Below are 6,000 nucleotides of genomic sequence, written 5' to 3' on the forward strand. Positions count from 1 at the left end.
GCGAGACAATTGTATTAATTGGAGGAAGCTGTCTTTGGTCTTATATTGATTAAATGCGTGTACCAGAGTATGTGTATTGAGAGTTCGGGGAACCGTATTTGCGGAGGTTTGGCTGGTTGGTCTGCATGGTGTCGTCGGCGACTCATAAATCATTGCTTATACTCGGTTAATTCATCATCTCGATGATCGATTTATTGACCGATTGATCTGTGATCACTCGTGACAACAGACATGCCGGTTGGTTCTTCATCAGAGACTGGAAGAAGAATGACATGTCGAAACCTAGAGAAAGTGACACCTCCCCCCTCCCCCTCCCCCCTCTCTCCGCACACCGTTAACGGTGGCCTATATGCTACAGCGCGCGATCACCACCAGCATACACTGCTGACTGTCAATCCCGCCATCACCTTCCCCCTTCCCCTTCCCCCTCCCCCTCCCCCACTACCGCCACGTATCGTGAGTCACGCGTTTCCCGGGGGTGCGTTCTCGCACAGTAACTAGAGCGGCATGTCGCGTCCGCGCGCTCTCGTAGCACCACGAGAGATATTTCGCGTCGACATTTTCATTGCACCTGGAAGTGTGCTGCGGCGAGACGGAGACGGCAGCGGCGGTGGAAGCGGTTCGTCCGGTGACCCACAGACCCGCATTTACGGGCAGACGACAGTCCTAGGGGTCTCAGGGCGAGGCCGTCCCGCCACCGCTGCTGCGCGCGGGCGGGCTGGCTGGCGACATCGCTGCGAGGATGAAATTCTACGGGGCGCGAAGATTGTGTTGCGTGTGTTGCGGGAGCAGGAGCGGGAAAATCCGCGCGTGCGCCGATGTTCTGTTTGTTCGAAGCGTTTCGTTGTCGGGAGGAGAAAAATTGTTGTTGGAAACACTCTGCTTCGAAATTGTTGGGAGGGAAATGTGTGTGTGTGTGTGTGTGTGTGTGTGGACGTGATCGTTCAGATCGCGCAGCCGTGAACACCGGCGATTGTGCGCGGTTCTGGCTGTACGAGGTTCGACATGGCTCGCGGTGTTGCCATCGGTCATCCTCCAACTGTGGAACGATGCGTTGCCTGGAGCCTCGCGGCGCCTCCGTCGACCTCGCACAGGCCGTCTCACTCGCAGACAAGAGCATTCGCTGTTTAGAGCGAGGCTGGCGAGAGTGGAGTGAGAGGGAGAGAAGAGACGAGGAGAGAGATAGAAAGAAGGATATGATAGAGACACTTTGTGGGGAGAGTGTGTGTGAGAGAGAGAGAGACAGGGAGATGTGTGTGGTGTTAGAGAGGAGAGAGATGAGAGGGAGGAGAGAGAGGAGAGTAGAGAGAGAGAGTTGAGAGAGAGCGAGGGAGAGAGAAGAGAGAGAGAGAGAGAGAGAGAAGAGAGAGTTAGAGAGAGAGAGGAGAGAGAGAGGGCGAGAGAGAGAGAGAGAGAGAGAGAGAGAGTGAGAGATGAGAGAGAGAGAGGAGAGAGAGAGAGAGAGAGAGAGAGAGAGAGAGAGAGACAGACAGAGAGAGAGAGAGATTTTCAACTTTTTTTCACTATGATGAAAACAATTTTCAGTTCATTTAATTACAGATCAAACTGCACAATGAAGCAATCATTGCTAGCACTAGAGCTGTTTGCAAAAAGCTGGCGCTAACCACACCACCACACATAGGTAATCCACCCTGGCACACCTACAACTACCTACACCACAGAGCCACACGCGAGCCAGCCATGCACACATCCACACTTTGCCATCAACAGCCACCCATAGGGTCACACGCACCACACCTCCAATATATATCACACCACACCGCCACGATACCACACGCACCAGCCGCATGGTGTCAGTCACCTCCACACTGCACACCAACACCACACGCATAGGTCAGCAGCACCACACTACACTACACGGCACATCACTCACTCTCACAGACTACACCATCACTCACCTCACAACTAACCACAGCCACAGCCCGCACTTCACACTACACCACCCAGTGACCATCCCCCACTGGATCGAACTAATCCACACACACTTTCACAACTACACCACAACCACACCCACTCAAACTACCACCACACCCACCTGCACACTACACTACACCATAACATAACAACTACACAATCACACCTACCTCACAAGCTACCACACCAGTGACACGTTTGGTGTTGTTTACCAGTCTCACAACTACCACACCCACTTGCACTAACCACACCAGTGCCACACACCTACACTACATTCACCCCACTCACAATACCCACACGCCACCTCACTAACTACCACACCCCTCGCAACTACACTAACCAGTGACGACACCCTTACGCTCAGCAACTACACACACCCCATCACAACTACATTACCACACCACTTCATAATAACACACTCAGTGACCACCCGACCCTCAACTACCAAAGCCCAACCCACATGACAGCACCTACACACACCACAAACCATCTACATAACGCATCCGCACTCAACACTCACCACTCCTCAACGAACTCCAACCACACTCACTCTAACTACAGCGACAGCACATCACCGCCATGCAGCAATACCAACTGCCAAAGTTAAAAGTACCGACTGCCCATACGAACAGCCACCTAAATCTACATATCATTATTACACACACACTACATCCTACATCAAACTAAACACCAGCCTACACCAACCGTCAGCATTCTTTAATTTTTTTTCTCTCAAAGAATGTCGAGCTGGGTCGCGGCCAGCGAGCAATCGAAGAAAAATCGACGACAGGTAATGCGACGCGAGGATCTGCGGATGTGACGAGACGGGGCGGAGACTCACCGGTGCATGGCTGCTCGCTCCGTCGTGAGTGTGGATGTGATGCAGTTTCTTCTTCTGTTCTCTATGCAACTGCAGCCGCTCCTGTTAGATGGCAGTAATACTGGCACAGTGCAGTGAACTCTCGGGTGATGTCTGGATGCACGCAGCTCTCCCTTCACTGTGAAGGCAAGAACATAAAGAGTTATTTATACGGATATAGACTGATACTGAAACGTGAAAATTCAACATTGTACTAGCCTTAGTTACATATGCTTTATTGCGTTTCTCAATATAACTTTGAGCTTGTGTTACCTTTTAAAAGTTCTAGCGCGCCTGCAGGAGTGAATAATAAGTATATTATTGTTATTATTATTTTTCATTATTATATAGTCTTATTTTATTATTCAACTCCTGTTCTAACATGAAGTGAACGAGGAAATTGGTTATTTGTAAAAAAATAGGCAATCACATGATTATAATTAAGGGAAGTAGCCTCTAGATTTTACTGCATAACTGTACTTTACTAGTATGAACACTCGTCTATACCCACACGTTCTCTATGATTTACAATACCATAATTTATATTGTTATAATTAAATTACCTCAACGCTAAGCGAAATTTTGAAGCGGCGTCATGACACCGCGACGGCGTGCTGGACACCATTCCCCGAATAAGTTGCGTATTTGACAATTTATTTTGCGGACGTTTAAGATGCGAGGGCTAATCACAAAAGTGCAATTATATCTTATAGCTACATGCCTATTTACCGAAGATATTCTTTTAGGTCGCAAATTTTATTTCCGATATTATTAATGAACTATATAAAAAGTTGGTTATAAGAATATTAACAATCGCTTCTGCTTTTTAAATGAATTAATAAGAAACCCCTCGTCTGTAGCCCTTAGGCTGGAAAGTGGTTTTCGGCGAATTATCAGCTGGTGCGGTTTGAGTGGCGGCAACGTCGTTGTAATCAATACTGTAGTCGTTAGTTTTTAAAACCTTACATAAAATTTTAATGGTGATTGCGACCATGAAACTTCTTTAATGTAGGTAATTATCTAATTAGGCTGAAACTACCTAGAAGCTAGAGTAAATCTCCCTTAAATATACCATAAATGTAAATTAAACTAGAGGCAAAGTAACATGCTCTCCGTTTGTTATGCTAGGCTGCCTGATACGACTCAAGCGTGAGTTCCGGATATTTCTTCTGCGAATTCCGCTTTTCATAAGCGGATCTATCTTACGTGAGAATGTGGATAACTCGCTCTTCAGCATCTTTACTACTGCATTATTCTGTAGTAAGTGCAAACCCGAGAACATGCCGGCGGTTACTTTCTGAGCCGTGTATGTGCTGTGGACGCCTTATCGATCTACTGGAGTCCGGTGGAACCAAGTGGACAATAATATATTCTGCCTTGCATTGCTAGATTCTAATATTCGTGCTGCGTGTGCTTAAGATTATCTCCAATGTTATTTTGCTTCTTGCCTCCTTTCTTACTTTTAAACTTTCCTTTATGATCCTTATACGGGTGAGACTGTCATTTTCTTCCACTTGTTATATGCTAAGTATGGTTTGTATTACCACAAAAGTGCAGCTCACGGTAGTAATAGCCACAGCTTGCAGGGATTGTAGCAGATTTAGGATGATAAGGCGTACGCATGCCGCCGTCGGCAAAGAGCATTCGTAGTTTTTCCGCTTTTGTGGAAGGAGGAGTAGGAGCTACAACGATGTGAAATTCTGCTGCAGTGAATTCGACGTGTGTATTGGTGTGTGTGTGTGTGTGTGTGTGTATGGTTGTGTGGTGTGTAATTGTTGTGTGTGTGTGTGTGTGTGTGTGGTGTGTGTGTGTGTGTGTGTGTGCTTCTCTGTGTGTGTGTGTGTGTGTGTGTAGTGTGTGTGTGTGTGTGTGTGTGTGTGTGTGTGTGTGTGTGTGTGTGTGTGTGTGATGACTGTTGGTGTGTGTTGTGTGTGTTGATGTGTGTGTGTGTATATGATGTGGGTGTGTGATATGTGCTGCCTGCGTGCGTGCGATGCATGTGTGCGTGCGCATGTGATGCATGTAGCGTGTTCCGTGTGGCGAGACTAGTGCGTGTGCGCGATACGTGTCGCCTGCGTATGTGACACTAGCAGTAGCCTATAGCCCTAGGTGTGTATGAATTATAGCGGACAACATAATGCTCTAGTAGCACTCGAGCAGTATTACGCAACTCGAAATGGACGATAATGAGGTATTCCCTGAAGGCAACCACTGGCGGCGGTATCATCATATGAATATATGGCTATCAGCGGTACATGCGAGAGCGTCAAATTAACGGTACGGACGTGTATTACGTGAATTAAAATAGGCACCCGCCTGAGAGCCAATGTATATATGTAATTATAGCACACTTATATTTATACGAATATTTCACATAATTTGGTTAATATAAATTACGGCGTAGTGCAATTTTGCGGAGACCAGGGGCGTAGATAGCAGGGGGGATGGGGGGATGCATCCCCCCCCTTATTTGACGTGGGGGATGGCGTGTACATATCCGCCTACTTTCCGGAGGAAAATGGGGGATTCAATTTTCTGGGGGGAGACGGCGGCGCATACCCCGCTGTTTCTTACATTCCTCGAAATCCTGCATTGCCAATGTCGAGGCGTAAAATTTAGCACCCCACTTCAAAATCGTTCTGCGGCGCCTGTGAGTATGCTAATTTAACAGAGATTATTGATTTTAACATTAACAATTTAACATTTAATTTAAATTAACTTATTATTTAACATTTAAATTTAACATTTAACAATTTTTATTGGCTAATTGTAACAAAGATTATTACAAACATAAATTTAACAAGATTATGATTATGAGATTTTGTATGCTATGAAAAGTCAAATTTGGTCTCTGACAGAGGCGCTAGTAGCAGGGGGATGGGGGTATCTCCCCCTAACACTTATTGAGGTGGGTGGCTTTCATCACGCCCCTACTTTTCGGGACGAAAATGCGGAAAAATTTAATATTTTAGAGACAATAAATACTCGATATTTATCTACAATGCCGTTATCGCTATTCATACTTCTAATGTATTTTACGAATGGGAATTTGAGCATCATCTACTGTAAAATGGGCTGTAATTCGTTTTCAAGATGAATTATTTTACTGAAATCAGAGCGGTTAATTTTGGACGCTATTCCCATTATACGTTTTTTTTTCAAAATTCAAACCACCCCCCCCGCTCACGTTTATCACTGCTCACCGA

This window comes from Priapulus caudatus, unplaced genomic scaffold (assembly GCF_000485595.1).
Source record: "Priapulus caudatus unplaced genomic scaffold, Priapulus_caudatus-5.0.1 Scaffold170, whole genome shotgun sequence".
Lineage (NCBI taxonomy): Eukaryota > Metazoa > Priapulida > Priapulimorpha > Priapulimorphida > Priapulidae > Priapulus > Priapulus caudatus.